Genomic DNA, 24,811 nt, shown 5'->3' with positions numbered 1-24,811 from the left:
CAGATAGGAGAGGGAGGGGGAGAATGTCGCCGCGGAGGGGGGCTTTGAGGTGCCCCCCCCCACAACACCCATCAGGCAGAAGCGATCAGACCCCCCCAGCACATCATCCCCCTAGTGGAGAAAAAAGGGGGCGATCTGGTCGCTCTGCCTGCACCCTGATCTGTGCTGGGGGCTGCACAGCCCACCCAGCACAGATCACCTAAAACAGCGCTGGTCCTAAAGGGTGGGTCCTCAAGTGGTTAATCAGTGTTATTTAGAACCTAGGGATCATGTTTGGCTTTCAGATGCTGCAGGAAGGTTTTTATTTTTTTTTATTTTTCAAGCTTACAGTACCATGGTGAGACTAGTTAAAGAGACTCCGTAACAAAAATTGCATCTTGTTTTTTATCATCCTACAAGTTCAAAAAGCTATTCTAATGTGTTCTGGCTTACTGCAGCACTTTATACTATCACTGTCTCTGTAATAAATCAATGTATCTTTCCCCTGTCAGACTTGTCGGCCTGTGTCTGGAAAGCTGCCAAGTTCTTCAGTGTTGTGGTTCTGCTATGAACTCCCCCTTCCAGGCCCCTCTATGCACACTGCCTGTATGTTATTTAGGATTACAGCAGCTTCTCTCTTCTCTCTTATCTTTTGCAAGCTGGATAAATCGTTCTCTGAGCTGGCTGGGCTTTCACATACTGAAGAATTACAGACAAGGTTAAAGCTGTTTGCAGGAAGAAACAAGCAGCCTGAAACTTTAGTGCATGAGAACAGGGGGAAAGAAACACACAAATGATCTCTTGAGATTCAAAAGGAAGGCTGTATACAGCCTGCTTGTGTATGGATGTATTTTCTATGTGTGGACATACTGTACATCAACCTACTTCCTGTTTTGGTGGCCATTTTGTTTGTTTATAAACAAACTTTTTAAAACTGTTTTTAACCACTTTTAATGCGGCGAGAATTTGAATTGTGTCAGAGGGTAATAGGAGATGTCCCCTAACTCACTGGTATGTTTACTTTTGTGCGGTTTTAACAATACAGATTCTCTTTAACCATTGTTTTGTATCCTGAAAAAAAAAAAAAAACAGAATAGGCTTGTTGACACTTTGTGGAATACAATTGCTTATACTCAGATTCCCTACAGTCAAGACAGACAAGTGTCAACACAATGCTCACATAGTTCAAGCATCACTAAGGCCCATTTCACATGGGCAGCTGCAAGCAGTGCATTCATTGCATGTGAGCAGCTATTATTACCAGACACTAAAGCCTAGTACACACTAGCAATTTTGATTGGCCAATCATTGGTCAATTTTACCACCTCCATGTAGTAGGACCATTTACCTATATAATCTGCATAGAATTGAAAATCTGTTTGGCCCTCATACTACATGGAGGTGGTAAAATTGACCAATCATTGGCCAATCAAAATTGCTAGTGTGTACTAGCCTTAACTAGAACTTTGCACAAGCAGTGGACAGACTTCTATTGCATAGACTCACTTCTGAATGCAACCTCACTCAGACATAACATGAGGCAGTATCTTGCTGTGAAACACAGATGCATAGGGTTTCAAATAGTGCCAACCCAGCTGCATTCCATTGCAACCTGGAGGAACCCGGAAGCTAGCAGATGGGAGGCAAAGCTGCCCAACAAGCGTGCAGTTTAGTTCCCCATGTAAAGGGGGCCTATAGGAAATGGGGCAGATCAGTTTCTCCATCTTAAATTTTGTTTATGCTTAATGCATAGTTGTTACTGGTTATTGGTAGTTATGCATTGTCCACATGCCTTTCCAAGTGTTCGCTGAAGCAGCAAACATGTAGAAAGAACCTTATATCTATTTAATACTACTACTATTTATTGAAACAAAAAAAAAACAAAGCATATAGAGGGATTATAAAACTGAAAGGTCTTTAGAGAGGTGTTATTAAAGCTGCAACATTGATAGTTTTACTGCTGTCAGGATTTGAAGTATCCCAATTTTCTGGTGTAAGGGCACCTTAAAGTGTACCAGAGCTGAAAAAATAAAGATTTAATACATACCTGGGGCTTCCTCCAGCCCCATCCGCTCCGATCGCTCCCACGCTGCCATCCTCCGCTGCCCACAGCTTCGGGAACCAGGTCTCCACACTTCCGTCAGTCGGAGCCAGTCTAACATAAGAGAAGTGCGCTGCTTGCGTATCTCCCCAGCAGCCGCTGGAGGGATACGTAGAGGGCGCACCTCTCCTGGCTGCGACTGACGTCAGTGACGAGGCATGGATCCCGAAGCTGCTGGCAGTGGAGGATGGTGGCGTGGGAGAGATCGGAGCGGATGGGGCTTGAGAAAGCCCCAGAGATGTATAAAATCTTTTTAATTTTTCAGCTCTGAGTCTCTTTAAAGGGAACCAGAGAGGAATGCTACGTTGAAATAGAAAAAAGATTGTATACATACCAGGGGCTTCCTCCAGCCCCATAAGCCTGAATCGCTCCCACGCCGCCATCCTCCACTTCCTGGATCTGCCGGTACCGGGCCCGTCATTTCCGGCGGACGCGGCCAATTGTCCGCATCACAGGGGCTCCCTCCATACCCGTACGCATGCGGCTGCGCAGTAGGCAGCCGCACGCGTACCTGTATGGAGGGAGCCCCCGGTGATGCGGAGAATTGGCCGCGTCCGCCGGCCGACTTGCCGACTTGCCGACTCGCGGCAATGACGGGACCCGGTACCGGCGGTTCCAGCAAGTGGAGGACGGCGGCGTGGGAGCGATCCAGGCGTATGGGGCTGGAGGAAGCCCCAGGTATGTATACAAGCTTTTCTTCGTCCTCTCTGGTTCCCTTTAAAGTTAACCCAAGGTGTGAGAAATATGAAGTATACCATTGCTTAGTTGTAGATATTTGTTTATAAACGAAGGAACAAGATGAGAATGTAAAAGAAGTATCCCAATATTTCTAGCATTAAAGGAAACCTAAACTGAAAAAAAATATGTTTCACTTACCTGGGGCTTTTACCAGCCTCATGCAGCCACCATGTGCCCTCGCAGTCACTCATGGCTCTTCCGGTCCCCCGCTGCCAGCTAGTTTTGTGTTTGCCACCATGCGTACCTTTTTACGCATTCCCACTGGTGCAGGAAGCTATTGCGGACATTAACAAATACATTTTACGCGTAAAAATGTACGTGTTAATGTCCATGATAGCTTCCTGCACCAGCGTAAATAGGTACGCATGCCGGCCGGCCGACTCCCAGTCGGCAAAAAGGAAACTAGCTGGCAGCGGGGGACCGGAAGAGCCATGAGTGACTGCGAGGGCACAGGATAGCTGCATGGGGCTGGTAGAAGCCCCAGGTAAGTGAAACTCATTTTTTTTCAGTTTAGGCTTCCTTTAAGCCTTTCATTACTCTTATGCTCAATACACTTTTACCACTCAACAAAGTCTCCAATGATAGTAGGTTGAAAACACCTGCAAGGGTTTGAACTCCCTAATGCAAACTGGTCACTTCTGTGCAACACAGTGGTGATAATAGGAACAAACTGGAAATTCTATTGTACAGGCAGTGGATGCTTTTTTATGTGCATGGTCAATGCCACCAACTCATGACAGAAAGTTACTCAGTACATTTCTTTGAAAAGCAAAATTGCAACTTGAGCATTTTTAGATACTCAACAGGATATTTTTTTCCTTACAGTTCTTAGAATTTTGAAAATTATAATTAAGGTGACACACAAAATCGCTTGATAAGAAATTGATATTTTTAATATGAAAAGTGTGCTTGTACAGATTGTATGCTTGACTGGCTTCTTTCATGCTGTTCTTAATAACCGTGTAAGTTTGAAACCTCTTCTGAATAAGAATTTCATCAAAGGGTTTCATAATTGTAATTCATGTTTCTCCAAGAGAAGCCATGAATACATCTGTGCTCTTTAAAGTTGCTGAACACAGGGACAAAATCAATAATCTGATTAAAGAATGTATCAAGGAGACGAAATACGAAGAGAGGAAGATGTGCAAGGTGAATTATTTAGAAGAACTATTATTTCTTTCCCTTCCACAATATCTAGGTCTCTTGAGACTATCTTCTTTGAATACAATAAAATCACTATAATGAAAGGGCTACAAAGCTAATGAAATGTATTTGGAAGATATATTTTTATAGGAGATAGTATTATTATTATTTGTACTCTTTATTTCCTGTAATTGCCATGATGCCGTTGATTCAAGTTGGCATCACAGAGAGACTGTGGAGACTGCAAAGAAATTCTTTGCTAGAAATCTGCTGAGAAAAATGCAATTATTTGAAAGTGTGTGGAGGGTGGCAAAGAATAGGAGCAAATAAATAGTTATAGAATGACTGGTAAGCTGGACTGTAAGGTTAACTAAAGAAAATGATCAGCTATATCCTCTTTGATGGACAATGGTAAAATGGTTGGCTTCTGATTATGCTACAGATTTAATCAAGATGCGATTAGAGGGAATGATTAGCAGGACTGCCAGGCAACTGATATGGTTTAAAAGGAAATAAATATGACAGCTCACATATGCATCTAACTTCAGGTTAAGGGAATTGCAGAAAAAAAATCAAACCACAGGTCATGTATTACTAAAAGCCATGTCACATGGGCAGCTAGATAGCTCACAACGAGTCACCAATCATAGTAAATCACTTTAACTAGAGACTAGTTGCTATTGTTGGCAATGTATTAAATTTTTTTACGTGTAGTCACAGCTACTAGTTATGTCTAGTTGCTAGTAACAAGGATACCTTTTTAAGACGTGCATTAGCCTGCCACAGTATAGTGTTTTTAGTAAGAGGGCTTTTGCTCCTTTTTAACCCCTTACACACTTCTAGGAGTTCTTGTTCACCATGAGCTTGCTGGGCAATCTGTGACTTTCAGTTAAGTTGTAAAGGCAAAATAAAATTTCAGGACATAGGCTTCACAGATTTTCTTTTTTTCTACAATGTAGTAGCAGTTTAGCAAGACATTTCTAAAGGTCCATCTTTTGATCTTGTACAAAAATACATTATCTTTGGAATTTTGGGTAATTTTTATCCATCTCATCATAATCTTAATAAGTTTAGAGTCTGCTAAGATTGCTAACTATTTCTCCTAGTCAGTTAGTTATATTTACCTACAGGACTGCCACTGTTATAGGGGCAACTTGGGCTACCGGCCCAGGTCCCCGAAGCACTGCAAGCCCCACCAATTTTCCCTCAGTTTTTGGCAGCAAAGCAATTCACCTGTTCCATCTGGTGCACTGCTCCATTAGTCTAAACTCCCTGTGCTCATGTTGGCCGCATCTTCTTAGTGACCTGGTGCATGTCATTATGTAACAATATGGTTCAGGTAACTGAGAAGAGGCACTCCTGTGAGGATGCAGGGGGAAGCAGCATGTCACTTTTCTAGCCAGTGCCTGGAAGTGATCTCATCCTGGACTTTTCTGCTTTTATAAAAGAACTTAGCATGGACCCAAAACATTGGCGCCTTGGTTGTTTGGTCTTGAAATCTAAAATAATTTATAAGGCTCTTCCAGTTTATATTTGGTTAGCCTGCAAGGGTGAAGACAAGAGTGCACAAATGAATGGGTCCTAGGGAGCACAGTAAAGTCGGTAGCAGCCTACTCAGGGGCCCTGGGGGTGAATTTGCTGCCAGGGAGGAAGTATCAGGGGAAATGCCAGGTTACATTTGCCAGTGTCAGGGAGGCCCTCAAGTTACTTTTGTCCCAATGCCCCATTGTAGCTAGACCCAGCCCTGTTTACCTATCTAATATAACTAATTAGCTACTCCTCCACGATTGGCGTGAGCAGCGCGGTAGCCCCAGGACCACTCCACGCCAATTGGCATGAATGGCTGTGGGCAGAGATTGCAGGAGATTGCACGCGCCAATGCACAGGCATCTCAGCATGAATGACAGAGCTCCGCCCCGCCATCAGCCTCCCAGCGGCGATCACCGCTAGGAAACTGTTAGCAAAACCACCATCTATTAGCATTGTACAGCGCTGCGAGCTACAGCAGCGCTGTACTGGGGACAGCCATGGGACACGGCTGTCCCCCTGGAAAACAAAAAAGCGATCCGCTGTCATAGGCTGAAGCCTATGACACCTGATCACGCTGATTGGCTGGCTACGGGACGGAGGAATAAAAAATAAATAAATAGGCATGTATTTTAAGACAATAATAAAATAAATGTTTACAATAAAAAATAAACATGCAGGGGAAAGCTCTGTTGGTGGGAAGAAAAGGGAGGGGGGGGGGGGGGGGGTGGATCACTTGTTTGCTGAGTTGTACGGCCCTGCAGCTAGCCCTTAAAGGGAACCTTAACTGAACGGGGGGTTAGGAGTTTCACTTACCTGGGGCTATTACCAGCCCCCTGCAGCAGTCCTGTGCCCTCGGCGCCGCTCTGGAATCCTCTGGTCCCCCGCTGTCACTTAGTTTCGTTTTTGACGACTCACCAGTCGCCGGCCGACATGCGTATTATTGGACGCATTCACCAATGCAATTAGCGCTATTGCGGACCGCAACGCATAAAAAAAATACGCGTTGCCGCATATCTACGCGTGCGGAATGTGGCAACGCATATTTTTGTACGCGTTGCGGTCCGCAATAGCGCTAATTGCATTGGTGAATGCGTCCAATAATACGCATGGCGGCCGGCGACGGGTGAGTCGTCAAAAACGAAACTAAGTGACAGCGGGGGACCAGAGGATTCCAGAGCGGCGCCGAGGGCACAGGACTGCTGCAGGGGGCTGGTAATAGCCCCAGGTAAGTAAAACTCCTAACCCCCCCGTTCAGTTAAGGTTCCCTTTAAGGCTGCAGAAGCCTATTTTGTAAAAAATGGCCTGGTCACTAGGGGGGTTTAAGACCCAGGTCCTCAAGTGGTTAAATAAAAAATACCAAGCTTTACAGATGTTTGCAAATAAGAAAAAAAAATGGGTCCATGTCTTTAGTCTCTAGCTGTGCTACATTGAACAACTTAGTGTCAGCTCATACATAATGTACAATAGTCTAACAACCCCCCCCCCCCCCCCCCCCCCGGGGTAAGAGGCAGAGGATTGAGAGGCCCGGGAGTGGGACCTAGAGGGGAACTGGTCCTGTACATAGTTAATGCAGAACAACAGTGCAGTGGAGTGTTATACCTCGCTTGCCCCAGAAGCAGTACAGGTCCACTTCACACATTTAGTATACTTAGTAGAAAATGCTTGTACTGTGTTTTTAAATATCAATACGTTTTTTTTAAATAAAAATATATAACCACCGAATACAACCTGAAAAACTGGTACAACCACTGGGGGAATAACTGGTCAGAAGGTAACTGGCAAACTTAATTAGTATTTTATTATTATTTTTGCTAGAGACTGATGGGCAGTCTCTAGCACAATCCAGGCTAAATGCCCTTTATATGTACATACAGGAAATTTAATAACTCGGCACCCCAGATCCATATCTGGGAGGGGGCTGGCTGCAGCAGAGGGCAGGGGACATGTAACAGCTGAATAGTGCGAATGTGGACTGCTTGGTGTAAGACAGAGGGTAAGAATGGCTGTATGAAGGGAGATAAAGTGACTTAATTTGCAGATATGTTCAGAAAGAACAGCTCTCACAGTGAAGTGCAAAAGTACTCACCCCCCCCCCCTTGGCTTTGTGCCCATTTCATTACATTCCAATCTGTAATTTAGTGCTTCTTGGCCTTATTTTTTATGTGATGGATCTATACAAAATAGTCTAAGTTGGTGAAGGGAATGAGAAAAAATCATATATAAAAGGAATAAAAACATAATAAACTGAAATTTGGCATGTGCATATGTATTTGCCAAAAATTGAGGATTGGGGAGCGCTAGAAGAAGGATCTGTAACCCCACAATGGGGAGCCATTTCCCGTCGCATCTGACAGTAGCAAAAACACACTAAGGGAAACATCTACATACAGTTATCAAAAGTTTATTGAACAGAACCAAAATGTTACCACATAGCCCTTATCCCCCCATAAAATACACGGCCATGTATTAACCACTTGCCGACCGCACGCTTATACCGTGCGTCGGCAAAGTGGCAGCTGCAGGACCAGCGACGCAGTACTGCGTCGCCGGCTGCAGCCTGATTAACGAGCGATCGCGCGGCTGTAGCCGCGCGATCGCTACGTCACACTCTTCGGCCCCCATGTGACTTCAGCCCGCCGGCCAATCAGCAGCGCCGGCGGGCTGTTAACATTCAATTTGCCCAATAGAATGAGTATAATACAGTTTGTTTACGTAACAAACTGTATTATACTGCCTGCCTCCCGCTGGTGGTCACACTTAGCGATCGACCACCAGCGAGGAGAGCAGGCACAGTAAGAGTGCACACACACACACATTAGGAGCCCCACAGACCCCCCGATCACCCGCAGCACCCATCAGACACCCCCCTGTACCCCCCTGCAGCACGCAGATCAGACCTAACCACCCCCCATATCACCCATCAATAAATCCCTGTCACCACCTGTCACTTCTATCCATCAGAGCAGACCCCCAACTACCCCTTAGGGGTATCTGATCACCCCCACACCTCCAGATCTCCCCCCGACCCCCCCCCCCCCCCTCTGTATACTGAACCTATCTATCTCCCCTGCATCTGTCTATCTCCCCAGTGATCAGCTGCCAATCACCTATCAGTCACCTGTCAATCATCCCTTGTCACCACCTGTCACTGCCCCCCATTAGATCAGACCCCCAACTGCCCCTTAGGGGTATCTGATCACCCCCCACCCCTTCAGATCTCCCCCCCCCCCCCCCCGTATACTGCATCTATCTTCCCTGTAATTGCCCGCTGATCAGCTGTCAATCACCTATCCGTCACCTGTCAATCATCCCTTGTCACCACCTGCCTGCCACTGCCCCCCATCAGATCAGACCCCCAACTGCCCATTAGGGGCTTCTGATCACCCACCCACCCTTTCAGATCCCTCCGAGACACCCCCCCCCCCCTGATCACATCAGCAGTCCATTGGTTTACATCTGTTTTTCCCTGTAAACACCCACTTATCACCCGTTCAATAACCCATCTATCACCACCTGTCACTCCTATCCATCAGATTAGACCCCCAACTACCCCTTAGGGGTATCTGATCACCCCCCACCCCTTCCGATCCTCCCCACACCGTCCTAGTTCATTGATTGCGTATATTCTCCCCCCCTGCCATTGTGTATCTTATCTCCTGTCTGTAAGGCTTGATTGTGCTTTGTTTGGCTACAATTGTCTCAATTGCACTGTGATTGGCATCGATTGTCGTGTGATTGGCTTCGATTGTCACGTAATTGGGCTTCGATTGTCGCGTGATTGCTTCAATTGTCCGTAATTGGTTTTTGATTGTGCCAATTGCCCACTGATTGGCTGTTTTGCCCTGTGATTAGTATCGATTGTCGTGTGATTGGCTTCAATTGTCACGTAATTGGTTTTTGATTGTCACGTTATTGGATTCAATTGGTCCGTGATTGGCTTTGATTGCGCCGATTGCTGTAATTGTGTTGTAATTGTCTCGTGATTGTTTTTTGATTATTTGTGATTGCTCTCTGATCCCCAACCCCCCCCCCCCCCCCCCCCCCCCCCTCACCATCACCATCACTATCACTGTCCTAGTGATCTAAAAAAAATTTTAGTATCACTAGTGGTAACAAACAGTTAGGCCAGTTATCTAAGCAAAAGGGTTGTTAGTGTCAGTTAGTGCTCAGCCCACTGCACCACAGTCACTAATTAGCGTCATCACTGTCGCTAATCAGCATTGGTACTATATAGTATCTGTAAGTGATTATTAGTGATCACAGTCAGATCTATATTAGGGTCTCTAGGATCCACAAAAAAACGCAGTGTTTGCCCGATCAGACCTGATCGTTCGCCTGCACTGCGTTCAGCCCGCCCCACCGCAGTGACAGAAATTTCTTTTTTCTGATCACTGCAAAAAACACTGTACACAAGCTGTGGCACTGTAAACATCAGTTTTGATTTTTTTTATCTAAACTCAGTGACCACAGCTTTCTACCTCTCAAGTACTCCCTTTCGCTAGGTAGGTGCTCTTTTCCTGGGTAGTCTCAGAGGAATACCTCCTAAATTTAGCAGGCCACCATGGCAAAAAAGAGGTTTTCCAATGAAGACATCTACAGGTACATGGACCAGTCGGATGAGGATGATTGGGTCGACTTATTCGACGAATCTTCGGGTTCAGAGTACGATCCTGTAGACAGCAGTGGCTCTCAGACCGATAGTTCCGATGACGAGGTTGAGGTCCCGGCTAGAGCCAGGCGTACCACACCCCATGTCACTGGACTGCAGGTGGCGGAAGATCAGTCTCAAGGGCAGCAGAGTGGCGCTGATCTGATTTTTCTTGGTGAGGCATGCACCAGCAGCGCAGCATCTCCTGGGCCTATCAACACCAGTACTTCCGCAGAAGACCCTGATGAAGTGGAAGTAGAAACTGGTTCGGTGGTACGTGAATTAAGATCCGATCCGCAGCCACCAAGTAGACGGGCCCGTACTCCCATTGGTTTTCCAGAGGTGCTGGCAAACCCTGATTGGCATTCCCCTGATCCCGCCGCACCCATACTGCCCCCTTTCACCGCCCAGTCTGGAGTCCAGGTGGAGACATTTGAACTAGGATCGGCCCTAGACTTTTTTGAACTGTTCCTCACCCAGGATCTCCTTGACTTAATTGTGGCTGAGACCAACCTATATGCCACACAATTTATAACCGCCCATCCGAAAAGCTGCCACGCCCAGCCTTTTCGGTGGAAACCACTCCAAGTTTCCGAACTTAAAATTTTTTTGGGCCTTCTCCTCAACATGGGTATTACTAAAAAAAATGTATTGCGCTCTTATTGGTCTACACGCCAAATACATAACATGCCCGTGTTCTCTGCTGCCATGTCCAGGACGCGATTTGAGATCATCCTGCGCTTCCTGCATTTCAATGACAACGACACCTGTCATGAAAGAGACCACCCAGCTTATGACCGGCTCCACAAAATTCGGCCCCTCATAGACCACCTGTCATCCACATTTGCAGATGCTTATACCCCTGAACAGAACATCTGTGTAGATGAGTCCCTCGTACATTTTACCGGGCGCCTTGGCATCAAACAGTACATCCCAAGCAAGCGCGCCCGGTATGGGGTGAAACTGTATAAGCTCTGTGATAGGGCCACAGGCTATACATCTCGTTTTAGGGTCTATGAGGGAAAAGACTCAAAATTGGAGCCGGTCGGATGTCCTGACTACCTGGGGAGCAGTGGAAAGATTGTGTGGGACTTGGTGTCACCCTTGTTCCAGAAGGGGTACCATCTTTATGTGGACAACTTTTACACAAGTGTGGCCCTCTTTCAGCACTTAAAGTTAGAAGGAATCCGATGCTGTGGCACCGTGCGGCCTAGTCGCCGGGGCTTCCCCCAACAGCTCGTTAACACCAGACTTCAACGGGGGGAGAGGGCCGCCTTGTGTACCGATGACTTGCTCTCGGTGAAATGGAAGGACAAGAGGGACGTTTACCTTCTGTCTACCATTCACACAGACACGACAGTACAAATTACACGGGCAACAGAGGTCATTGAAAAGCCCCTCGCCGTCCACAGCTATAATGCCAACATGGGAGGGGTGGACTTCAATGACCAGATGTTAGGGCCCTATTTAATTTCCCGGAAAACCAGACGCTGGTATAAGAAAGTGTCTGTGTATTTAATTCAATTGGCGATGTACAACAGCTTTGTTCTCTACAGTAAGGCTGGGAGAACTGGATCTTTCCTTCAATTCCAGGAAGACATTGTTTCGGCACTCCTCTATCCAGAAGGTGACAGAGCCCAACCCCCAAATGCAACTAGCCGGCTGCATGGAAGGCATTACGCCTACCCGATTCCCAGTACCCCAACTCAACGCAACCCCAGAAAAAGATGTCGTGTCTGCAGCAAGGCTGGAATAAGGCATGACACCCCCGTTTACTGTCCCCGCTGTCCTGACCAGCCTGGCCTATGCCTAGGGGAGTGTTATGAGAGGTACCATGAGAAGGCACACTTTTAGAACCTAGGGAACTACAGACACAGCAGTAGGCACACAAGGGTCTCTCAGTGCTATTTCACACTGGCGCGATGCGTTAGGGCAAATTGCCTAGCAAAAGTCACACTTTGCGGTCCCCCCCTACGCCGGAAGTGCTTGACTTAACGCTAGTGCATGCCTACGTTACTGCGTGGCTTCTGCGGCAATTTGGGTCGGCCCGGAAGTCATGTTAGTCTACGGCGACGCAGTTAATTACTAGGCCGAATGCTACTCTTGTGGTATTCCCTGAAGATCTATTTTGGGCGAGACGGTGCGGCGGGCTCGACCGACCGGATAGGCCAGTATGCAGTGTGAACCCAAACATCAGGTTTTGAGAGATCCAAATACACTGGCCTGCCAGAAACCTCTCCTTTCACTTGGGACAGAATGCATAATGTACTTCGCCACATATCTGTGCGATTTGCACTTTGCACATTGACCCATGGGGGAGGAGAAGTTTATCCTCAGCTCGCAGGTAAAAAAAAACAAAAAAAAAAAAAACAGGTAAGCAAAAAAGTTAATATTTGGTTACCAATGTTATTGTTTGGTTTGAACATATTTAATAAAGTTTAAAAAGTTAATGTTATTGAAGCGCTTTGCTGCTTGCTTGCTTTTTTTTTTTTTTTTTTTTTTTTTTTTCTTCTCTCTTTTTTTCCAACCGACCAATCAGCTGCAGCACTGATGATGCATCCTGACAGAAGCATTGCGCTTCTGTCAGGTTACACAAAATCGGTGCATGCAGCGCTGTAGGACGAGATTTCTCCTCCACAGTAAAAAAGATACGTTTGCCGAGGCATATGGGCCAAGGTGTGGTGTTGGGGATTCATATGCTTTGGCAAGCACTTTGTATCAAAAAAGAACTCAAGCAATGATTTCTCCATTCACATCGATCAATGTGGATGAATAAATCAGGATTGCCTGGGCATACGAGCTGGTGGGTTTGGATTTTTGGGGTGGCAGCTCCTATGTCCAGGCGGACGCCTTCCCCTCCTTTTTGTTTTGTTTTTTTCGTTTTTCTTCTCTCTTTTTTCTATCCAGACCGACCGACCGACCGACCAATCAGCTGCAGCACTGATGGTGCATCCTGACAGAAGCATTGCGCTTCTGTCAGGTTACACAAAATCGGTGCATGCAGCGCTGTAGGACGAGATTTCTCCTCCACAGTAAAAAAGATACGTTTGCCGAGGCATATGGGCCAAGGTGTGGTGTTGGGGATTCATATGCTTTGGCAAGCACTTTGTATCAAAAAAGAACTCAAGCAATGATTTCTCCATTCACATCGATCAATGTGGATGAATAAATCAGGATTGCCTGGGCATACGAGCTGGTGGGTTTGGATTTTTGGGGTGGCAGCTCCTATGTCCAGGCGGACGCCTTCCCCTCCTTTTTGTTTTGTTTTTTTCGTTTTTCTTCTCTCTTTTTTCTATCCAGACCGACCGACCGACCGACCAATCAGCTGCAGCACTGATGGTGCATCCTGACAGAAGCATTGCGCTTCTGTCAGGTTACACAAAATCGGTGCATGCAGCGCTGTAGGACGAGATTTCTCCTCCACAGTAAAAAAGATACGTTTGCCGAGGCATATGGGCCAAGGTGTGGTGTTGGGGATTCATATGCTTTGGCAAGCACTTTGTATCAAAAAAGAACTCAAGCAATGATTTCTCCATTCACATCGATCAATGTGGATGAATAAATCAGGATTGCCTGGGCATACGAGCTGGTGGGTTTGGATTTTTGGGGTGGCAGCTCCTATGTCCAGGCGGACGCCTTCCCCTCCTTTTTGTTTTGTTTTTTTCGTTTTTCTTCTCTCTTTTTTCTATCCAGACCGACCGACCGACTGACCAATCAGCTGCAGCACTGATGGTGCATCCTGACAGAAGCATTGCGCTTCTGTCAGGTTACACAAAATCGGTGCATGCAGCGCTGTAGGACGAGATTTCTCCTCCACAGTAAAAAAGATACGTTTGCCGAGGCATATGGGCCAAGGTGTGGTGTTGGGGATTCATATGCTTTGGCAAGCACTTTGTATCAAAAAAGAACTCAAGCAATGATTTCTCCATTCACATCGATCAATGTGGATGAATAAATCAGGATTGCCTGGGCATACGAGCTGGTGGGTTTGGATTTTTGGGGTGGCAGCTCCTATGTCTCTCTTTCTTTTCTTTTTGTTTCACATTTTTTGGCAGATATTTGTTCATCCACATTGATCGATGCGAATGAAGGGATGTTTGCCATTCATTTTTCCTTTCAGCCCAGAATGCACTACCTGTATGCCCAATATAAGGAGTATAGCAGAAATACTGGCCATACATGTAATGATTGCAGAGGCCCTAAAATGCCAGGACAGACCCCACAAATGACCCCATTTTGGAAAGAGGACACCCCAAAGTATTCCGTGAGGTGCATGGTGAGTTCATAGAAGATTTTGTTTTTTGTCACAAGTTAGCATAAATTGTTGTTTTTTGTTTTTTTTCACAAAGTATCCTTTTCTGCTAACTTGTGACAAAAAAGAATTTTTTTTATAAACTCACCATGCCCCTCATGGAATACTTTGTGGTGTCTTATTTTTAAAATGGGGTCATTTGTGGGGTTTGTTAACTGTCCTGTCATGTGGGGGGGGGGGCTAAATTGTGAGCACCCCTGTAAAGCCCAAAGGTAGTCATTGCACGTTGGGCCCCTTAGCGCAGTTAGGCTGCAAAAAAGTGCCACACGTGCTATCGCCGTACCCGGGAGAAGTAGACCAATGTGTTTTGGGGTGTATTTTTACACATACCCATATTGGGTGGGAGAAATACCTCTGTAAATGACAATTTTTTGATTTCTTTACACACAATTGTCAATTTACAGAGATATTTCTCCCACCCAATATGGGTATGTGTAAAAATACACCCCAAAACACATAATACTACTTCTCCTGAGTACGGCGGTACCACATGTGTGGCACTTTTTTGCATCCTAACTGCGCTAAGGGGCCCAGAGTCCAATGAGTACCGTTAGCATTTCACAGGTCATTTTGAGAAATTTGGTTTCAAGACTACTCCTCACGGTTTAGGGCCCCTAAAATGCCAGGGCAGTATAGGAACCCCACAAATGACCCCATTTTAGAAAGAAGACACCCCAAGGTACTCAATTAGGAGTATGGTGAGTTCATAGAAGATTTTACTTTTTGTCACAAGTTAGCGGAAAATGATTGTTAATGGGTTTTTTTACCAAGTGTCATTTTCCGCTAACTTGTGACAAAAAATAAAATCTTCTATGAACTCACCATACTCCTAACGGAATACCTTGGGATGTCCTCTTTGTAAAATGGGGTCATTTGTGGGGTTCCTATACTGCTCTGGCATTTTAGGGGCCCTAAACCGTGAGGAGTAGTCTTGAAACCAAATTTCTCAAAATGACCTGTGAAATGGTAACGGTACTCATTGGACTCTGGGCCCCTTAGCGCAGTTAGGGTGCAAAAAAGTGCCACAAATGTGGTATCGCTGTACTCGGGAGAAGTAGTACAATGTGTTTTGGGGTGTATTTTTACACATACCCATATTGGGTGGGAGAAATATCTCTGTAAATGGACAATTGTGTGTAAAGAAATCAAAAAATTGTCATTTACAGAGATATTTCTCCCACCCAATATGGGTATGTGTAAAAATACACCCCAAAACACATTGTACTACTTCTCCCGAGTACGGCGATACCACATGTGTGGCCCTTTTTTGCACCCTAACTGCGCTAAGGGGCCCAGAGTCCAATGAGTACCTTTAGCATTTCACAGGTCATTTTGAAACATTTGGTTTCAAGACTACTCCTCACGGTTTAGGGCCCCTAAAATGCCAGAGCAGTATAGGAACCCCACAAATGACCCCATTTTAGAAAGAAGACACCCCAAGGTACTCAATTAGGAGTATGGTGAGTTCATAGAAGATTTTACTTTTTGTCACAAGTTAGCGGAAAATGATTGTTAATGGGTTTTTTTACCAAGTGTCATTTTCCGCTAACTTGTGACAAAAAATAAAATCTTCTATGAACTCACCATACTCCTAACGGAATACCTTGGGATGTCCTCTTTGTAAAATGGGGTCATTTGTGGGGTTCCTATACTGCTCTGGCATTTTAGGGGCCCTAAACCGTGAGGAGTAGTCTTGAAACCAAACTTCTCAAAATGACCTGTGAAATGCTAACGGTACTCATTGGACTCTGGGCCCCTTAGCGCAGTTAGGATGCAAAAAAGTGCCACACATGTGGTACCGCCGTACTCAGGAGAAGTAGTATTATGTGTTTTGGGGTGTATTTTTACACATACCCATATTGGGTGGGAGAAATATCTCTGTAAATTGACAATTGTGTGTAAAGAAATCAAAAAATTGTCATTTACAGAGGTATTTCTCCCACCCAATATGGGTATGTGTAAAAATACACCCCAAAACACATTGTACTACTTCTCCCGAGTACGGCGATACCACATGTGTGGCACTTTTTTGCACCCTAACTGCGCTAAGGGGCCCAGAGTCCAATGAGTACCTTTAGCATTTCACAGGTCATTTTGAAACATTTGGTTTCAAGACTACTCCTCACGGTTTAGGGCCCCTAAAATGCCAGAGCAGTATAGGAACCCCACAAATGACCCCATTTTACAAAGAGGACATCCCAAGGTATTCCGTTAGGAGTATGGTGAGTTCATAGAAGATTTTATTTTTTGTCACAAGTTAGCGGAAAATGACACTTGGTAAAAAAAACCAATAACAATCATTTTCCGCTAACTTGTGACAAAAAGTAAAATCTTCTATGAACTCACCATACTCCTAATTGAGTACCTTGGGGTGTCTTCTTTCTAAAATGGGGTCATTTGTGGGGTTCCTATACTGCCCTGGCATTTTAGGGGCCCTAAACCGTGAGGAGTAGTCTTGAAACCAAATTTCTCAAAATGACCTGTGAAATGCTAACGGTACTCATTGGACTCTGGGCCCCTTAGCGCAGTTAGGATGCAAAAAAGTGCCACACATGTGGTACCGCCGTACTCAGGAGAAGTAGTATTATGTCTTTTGGGGTGTATTTTTACACATACCCATATTGGGTGGGAGAAATATCTCTGTAAATTGACAATTGTGTGTAAAGAAATCAAAAAATTGTCATTTACAGAGGTATTTCTCCCACCCAATATGGGTATGTGTAAAAATACACCCCAAAACACATTGTACTACTTCTCCCGAGTACGGCGATACCACATGTGTGGCACTTTTTTGCACCCTAACTGCGCTAAGGGGCCCAGAGTCCAATGAGTACCTTTAGCATTTCACAGGTCATTTTGAAACATTTGGTTTCAAGACTACTACTCACGGTTTAGGGCCCCTAAAATGCCAGAGCAGTATAGGAACCCCACAAATGACCCCATTTTACAAAGAGGACATCCCAAGGTATTCCGTTAGGAGTATGGTGAGTTCATAGAAGATTTTATTTTTTGTCACAAGTTAGCGGAAAATGACACTTGGTAAAAAAAACCCAATAACAATCATTTTCCGCTAACTTGTGACAAAAAGTAAAATCTTCTATGAACTCACCATACTCCTAATTGAGTACCTTGGGGTGTCTTCTTTGTAAAATGGGGTCATTTGTGGGGTTCCTATACTGCCCTGGCATTTTAGGGGCCCTAAACCGTGAGGAGTAGTCTTGAAACCAAATGTCTCAAAATGACCTGTGAAATCCTAAAGGTACTCATTGGACTTTGGGCCCCTTAGCGCAGTTAGGGTGCAAAAAAGTGCCACACATGTGGTATCGCCGTACTCAGGAGAAGTAGTACAATGTGTTTTGGGGTGTATTTTTATACATACCCATGCTGAGTGGGAGAAATAACTCTGTAAATGGACAATTGTGTGTAAAAAAATCAAAAAATTGTCATTTGCAGAGATATTTCTCCCACCCAGCATGGGTATGTGTAAAAATACACCCCAAAACACATTGTACTACTTCTCCCGAGTATAGCGATACCATATGTGTGACACTTTTTTGCAGCCAAACTGCGCTAAGAGGCCCACAGTGCAATGACTACTTTTAGGCTTTACAGGGGTGCTTACAATTCCGCACCCCCCAAAATGCCAGGACAGTAAACACACCCCATAAATGACCCCATTTTGAAAAATAGACACTTCAAGGTATTCATTGAGGGGCATGTTGAGTCCATGGCAGATTTCATTTTTTTTTGTTACAAGTTAGCAGAAATGGAAACCTTTTTTTTTTTTTTTTTTTTGTGACAAACTGTCATTTTCCGCTAACTTGTGACAAAAAATAAAATCTTCTATGAACTCACTATGCCTCTCAGTGAATACTTTGGGATGTCTTCTTTCCAAAATGGGGTTATTTGTGGGGTATTTATACTATCCTGGAATTTTAGCACCTCATGAAACATGACAGGTAGTCAGGAAAGTCAGAGATGCTTAAAAATGGGAAAATTCACTTTTTGCACCATAGTTTGTAAACGCTATAACTTTTACCCAAACCAATAAATATACACTGAATGGGTTTTTTTTCATCAAAAACATGTTTGTCCACATTTTTCGCGCTGCATGTATACAGAAATTTTACTTTATTTGAAAAATGTCAGCACAGAAAGTTAAAAAAATCATTTTTTTGCCAAAATTCATGTCTTTTTTGATGAATATAATAAAAAGTAAAACTCGCAGCAGCAATCAAATAGCATCAAAAGAAAGCTGTATTAGTGAGAAGAAAAGGAGCCAAAATTCATTTAGGTGGTAGGTTGTATGAGCGAGCAATAAACCGTTAAAGCTGCAGTGGTCTGAATGGAAAAAACAGCGCTGGTCCTTAAGGGGGGGTAAAGGCTGAGTCCTCAAGTGGTTAAAGCCTTGTCAGCTGACCACATACACTTCCTTTTTTTTTTTTAAATATATTTTATTGGAAGATTTTCAAACATTTTCATCCCACAGGTTTACAATATGTTTACATCTGACTAGATATAAGAAGGTGTACATTTGTTTCATTCCTACAAAATTCTTAAAAAAGACAGATATTTGTAAAACACCCTTTGACTTTGATAGTAAACCTTAAAAAACAGCCCTTTGCCCTCCCCCCTCCCCCCTCCTCTCTTCTCTGTGTCTAAATAGCCGATTATCAATACACTTCGTTTGGGCATACAAGTAATAGTATCAGATAATTTTTTAAGGTTATACATTCCTTCTAGGGTTTGAGTTTCTATCTTTTTTTTGGCCAAAAAAGAAGAAAAAAGAAACCGAGGGTCTCAAATTAGGTCTTTTTGTGTTCAAGAGCACCTAAGGTGCCCCCCAAGTCCTCTAAACAGTACCAGGAAGTTAATGAGAAATGTCCCATCAGTATATTGAGTTCCGCTGGAGTAAAAGAGTGTAGAATGTACTTTTTCCAGATTTTGAAGAAGTTTTTTGTGCGTAGCTCTAGAGACTGCAGCGTGTTGAGTTTTTCCAAGGTAAATATTACCATTAGATCTTTCTTTAATGATGAGATCGTGGGAGGTTGTGCAGAGATCCAATTTTGAAAGATTACTCTCCGGGCAGATGCTAAAATGATATGAAATAGGGCCGAAGGTTTCTGCTCTTTGTTATCCTCTCTCTCGTCAGAGTAGTGGAATAGAAGTAGCATAGCCTTTTTTTGTACTGATTTTCCACACATGTTATTCGCAAAAGTAAGAACTTTCCCCCAATAGTGATCAATAAATTCACATGACCAAATACAATGGAATAAATTGGCATTCGGGTGCTTGCACTTAGGACATTCTGGGACATAATGAGCTGGAGGGGTTCGATACCTGATATTGAACGCATATTTTGCTCTATGAATAAATAGGAAGTGTGATGTTCTAAATTGTTCATTTTTAATTTGGTTTCTAAAGACTTGTAGTCCCTGTATTATTTTGTCTTCTATATCCTCCTCCTCCAGATCACTACACCACTTCCCAAGTGCAATTTTACTAAAAAATTCTTCGTCTAGCTGTGCTAGTGCCTTTGCCAAGTCTGCTAGTGTTTTGAGAGGACCTCCCGGATTTATAATTTTGTCAAATTCCGTGGGTTGGGCCACATTAGTTATGTCCGATATGTGTGAGTGGACCATCGACTGCAATTGCATGTACGGAAGAAAGTCAGCTTTTGTGATATTGTATTTACCTGCCAGTTCTTGAAGCGTTAGCCATCTCCCTTCTTCTATATTTAGTAATTTCCCCAGTTTATCTATCCCTTTATAGTCCCAGTTTGAAAATTGTTGTTGGGAGATACTTGACGGGTAGTGGGGGTTACCCCAGATGGGCATATATTTGGAAACAAGACATGGGAGACGTAATTTTTTGCGTATTGCTCTCCAGGTTTGTACAGTATCTCTAAAGATAGCATTTTGCCTAAGTCGGAGAGGTAGTTCAAAAATTTTTGAGTGGAGGAGGCCAAGGAGAGACCAGGGTTTAACTATTTCTGTTTCTAGTTTTAAATTAGAGTATTTGCTTGTGCCTTTGATCCAGTCTTGGATGTGGCGCAAGAGAGAGGCCAGGTTATATTGTCTTATATTCGGCAAGCCCATTCCCCCTATTATTTTTGCTTTTTGAAGCTTTGAAAGAGCCACACGTGGTCTCTTGCCCTGCCAAATGAATTTTGTGAAGGCTGTTTCTAAGGATTTAGTGTCTTTGTGTTTTATAAGCAGTGGGATTGTTTGCATAGGGTAAAGTAATCTCCCCATTGTTGTCATTTTTAGAAGTGCTATTCTTCCTGCTAATCCGATTGGAAGGGTAGCCCATCTTTCTAACTGCTGTTTGATTTTCTGAAACAGGTCAGAATAATTAAGAGTGTAAATTTGTGTCGGATCCCTCGGTATTTTAATACCCAGGTATTTTATAGAGGTTGTGACCAGGCGGACCCCCAAACCGTGCCATCCTCGGAAATTTGCTGATTTTGACAGAGGCATGAGTTCACATTTGTCTTTATTAATTTTTAATCCAGATCGGGATTCAAAATCTTTAAGAATTTGAAAAATCTGTGGGATTTGTTCTATGGGGTTGTTTAAAAAAAGAAGAATGTCATCAGCAAAGAGCGCTTGCTGCACTGATACCTCTCCAATCTCGATTCCCGTTATGAGTGAACGCAATTCTATGGCCAGGGGCTCCAAGGCAATATTGAACAGAAGCGGGGATAAGGGGCAGCCTTGCCTCACACCTCTTTTTAAAGGAAAGGGTTCCGAGAGGAACCCACCCGTCGCAATCCTTGCCTTAGGTACTCGATATATTGCTTGTACTGCTTTAAGAAAAGCTCCTTTAAATCCCATTGTAGACAGTAGACCCAGCATCCAGTCCCATTCTACACTGTCAAAGGCCTTCTCGGCGTCTAGCACCAGAAGGCCTGTTGACTTATATGTATTCGGATAAGCCCGAACGTGTTCCAGGACTGTCAGAACTTTTCTGATGTTTGTGACGGCTGCTCGTCCCTTCACAAAGCCCACTTGGTTTGTATGTATAAGGGATGGGAGTATTTGTGCTAATCGATCAGCTAATATTTTAGATAGTATTTTGCTATCCTGGTTTATGAGAGAGATAGGCCTGTAGGAGGCTACTTCAGTTAAGTCCTTGCCTTCCTTCGGTAATAGTTTTATATATGCTGTGTTTCCAGAATCCGGATACACAGAGTCAGTTAAGATTGTGTTGTATAGCTTGGCCAGGTCCTCTGCTATTTCTCCCTGTAGAATTTTATAAAACTCACTAGATAATCCATCGGGTCCTGGTGTTTTCTGATTAGATAAGGTTTTGATTGTCTCCTTGACCTCTTGCACCCCAATTACCCTGTTCAGAGATTCTACCTGCTCCTCTGTAAGTTTTCTGACCGGAATTCTCTGAAAAGTAGATTGCAAATCGTTTGGATCTGACTGTGTGGTGGAGCAGTACAATTTTGCAAAGAATTCTCTAAAGCATTGGTTCACTTTTTGAGGGTGTTGTATCATGTTACCTTTTGTGTCTTTAAGCACGCAAGGTTCCTGGTTCCCTTTTTTGTATCTCGCCATGTTGGCCAATAGTTTCCCTGCCTTCTCCCCGTACTTATGAAATGTCAACGTTGTGTAGGGCTTTTGCAGTTCTTCATGTAATTTGTACCATAAGTCTCCTTTTAGTTTCACTTCTAACCATTTTTTTTTGTTTTCTGGGGTGGGATTTTGTTTGAAAGCTTTAAAAGCTATTCTTATTTTTTCCACCTCGGACATGTAATGTATATGGGCTTGCTTCTTTCTTGCTGAGGTATAGGAGATAATTTTTCCCCTTATCACTGCCTTTGCAGTTTCCCAAAATAATATCGGGTCATTTTTATGGGCCTCATTATCCTGGGCATACTCCATCCACCACTGTTTTAACATGGCCTCAAATTTATCGTTTCCATGTAGTTTTGTAGGAAATCGCCATATTATATCTGTGCCTCTTGGAACCAGATCATCCAGTATCAGTCCCACTGGAGCGTGGTCTGAGATGAGTAGGTCAGCTATGAAAGCTTTGGATAATCTCGTTCCAAGTGTTTTTGAAATTAGGAATAGATCGATTCTGGAAAAAGACCCATGTTTTGGGGAATAATATGTGAATTCGTGTTCGTGTGGATGGGAGTATCTCCATGGATCAATAAGTCCACAGGCTTGCATGAGCGGGTGTAAATATTTATCTCTGCTGCTCAAAGCTTGTTTTGGGTTGCTTCTATCTTCCCAGTGATCTGGGACAGTATTTAGGTCGCCTCCTATTATTATTGGTGACGAGGATTCCTTCACTATCTGTGTTTGGATTTTGTCATAGAAACCCGTATGATTTTGATTGGGGCCATAGATATTATATAGTATTATCATTTCTCCCGCAACCTGGAGCTGCAGCCTTGACCATCTGCCTTCGTTGTCTGCTGAGTGAGCAGTTACTTTGCATTGTAATTTTTTATTGATCAAGGTTAGTACTCCCGCTTTTTTGTGTACAGCCGGGGATCCGTACACTTCTCCCACCCAAAATTTTTTCATGAATTTGTATTGATCTTCCCTTAAATGTGTCTCTTGTATGAAACACACATCTGGCTTGAATTTACTCAGATGTCTCAATATTCTGGATCTTTTCCCAGGACTTTGCAACCCTTTTACATTCCATGATACTATTTTCATTCTAACTTAACTAAATGTAAGATGGCCGAGGACAGTGCCACAACTCCAGTGTTTTGATTTAAGCCAAGCTGATTTTTGCACAGAGATCAAACCCCTTTCTAACTCCCTTCCCTCCCACCCTTCCCCCAAACTTATTCCCCAAACACCAACCATAACCTGTACCATAGTAGTGCGGACTTCACTTCTTTCCCGCAGTTTTTGACAGTATCTTAACTGCCTCGAGTCCGTAGATCCGAGCCAAACCTTCATAATACACCCTCATATTCTTTTAAGAGTAATAGATTACATGCAGGACTTTTAACCTTAAAAGTTGCTAATGGTAGATATTAGTTTAACTGTGCTGTGAATGGAGCACTGACAAAGATAAGAAAAAAAACAAAACAGAGAAAAAAAAAAAAGAAAAAAAAAAGCAGAAACACAAGGTATAAAGAAGGCACACTGTGATTTTCTTTAAGGTAGCATTCTGCTCATGACTATATAGGAGAAGCCAGAGGGCTGTTTTCCTGGCTTAAGAGAAATGCTTGGTATTATGTTTGGTATTATGCGTGCTGCAGTCTCAGTCCTCATCTTGTGAGTCATGTGGCTCCTCTGAGTTTGCCATGTTCTCCCTGGGAGGGCTTTTCCCTTTCTGTAAGTAGTTTTGCGCTTCCTCAGGAGAATAAAATGTTAAGACCCTATTGTCCTGATCTGTGATTTTAAGTATAGCTGGATACACCAGCGAGAACTTGATCTGTTTGGTATAAAGTGAGGAGCATACCTTATTAAAAGAGCGCCTTTTTAGTGAGACGTCTGCCGAAAAATCATTAAACAGCCGGACTGTGCTCTCCTCTATCTCCAAGTCCTGGCCCTGTGCTCTATATGCTGTCATTACAGCAACTTTGTCGGCATAGTCCAAATATCGTACCATGACCATGCGGGGAGGCGGATTCTTTCCTTTCACCCGGGGAGGCCCCACGCGGTGTGCGCGTTCTACCTTCAAAGGGTCTGGCAGGCCTAATTTGGAGGGGATGTCTGTGGAGCATAGCGCATGCAACTGAGAGGCTTGAACACTCTCAGGAATCCCCACAAACCTGATATTGTTTCTGCGTGATCTATTCTCGAGATCTTCTATACGGCTGTAAGCCACTGAGTTCTCGTGTTGGAGTTTCTCGATTGTGATGTTTGCTTTTGCTAAATCATCCTCACAAGTGCTTACTCTCTTTTCTGTCTCTGCTATGCGTTTGTTATGCTCGTTTATCTCTTTTCTGAACGGCTTTAGTGCGCTTGCCATAGCCTTTTCGATTGTGGCCTGTATTTCCGGCTTCAAAGCCTTGCTGACAGCTGCTGCTATCTTCTGATAGTCTATGTGCGTATCTGGGCTCTTACCCCTGCTGCGAGTCTCGCTGGCGTCTGAATCCCAGTCTGCTCCGTCTGTGCTTTGTGCTCCTTTGTGCTGCTGTTGCCGTGCAGGAGTAGCTTTAGGCCCGGTTTTTCCGCCCGCCATGTTGGTCTGTGTGGGGTCCGTCTCTGCCCGGGGCTGCGTTTGCGCTCGGGTGAGGTATCTTTCCATGCGCTGCTCGCCTTCCGTCCTCCGTGTTCCCCGCCTATTTCTGCACCTAACCGCTATGTTTTAGCGGCGGTTTAGCTGTGTGGTGAGGGTGGTTTGGCCCGTAATCCGCCGGAGCTCTTCTCCTACT

The 24,811-nt window shown here is 44.2% G+C and overlaps 1 protein-coding gene and 1 long non-coding RNA gene across 3 annotated transcripts in view; one reads left to right on the top strand and one right to left on the bottom strand.

Moving 5' to 3' along the window:
• PCDH15 (protocadherin related 15) overlaps nt 1-24,811 on the bottom strand; it is a 1,564,441-nt gene that overhangs the window by 160,722 nt on the left and 1,378,908 nt on the right. The window lies entirely within an intron of this gene.
• The window catches only part of LOC137535960 (uncharacterized), a 376,361-nt gene that overhangs the window by 328,889 nt on the left and 22,661 nt on the right, over nt 1-24,811 (top strand). The gene's annotated exons all lie outside the window — the stretch shown is intronic.

This window comes from Hyperolius riggenbachi, chromosome 10, assembly GCF_040937935.1.
Source record: "Hyperolius riggenbachi isolate aHypRig1 chromosome 10, aHypRig1.pri, whole genome shotgun sequence".
In the NCBI taxonomy this organism is placed as follows: domain Eukaryota; kingdom Metazoa; phylum Chordata; class Amphibia; order Anura; family Hyperoliidae; genus Hyperolius; species Hyperolius riggenbachi.
This window is presented reverse-complemented; position numbering and strand designations above follow the sequence as displayed.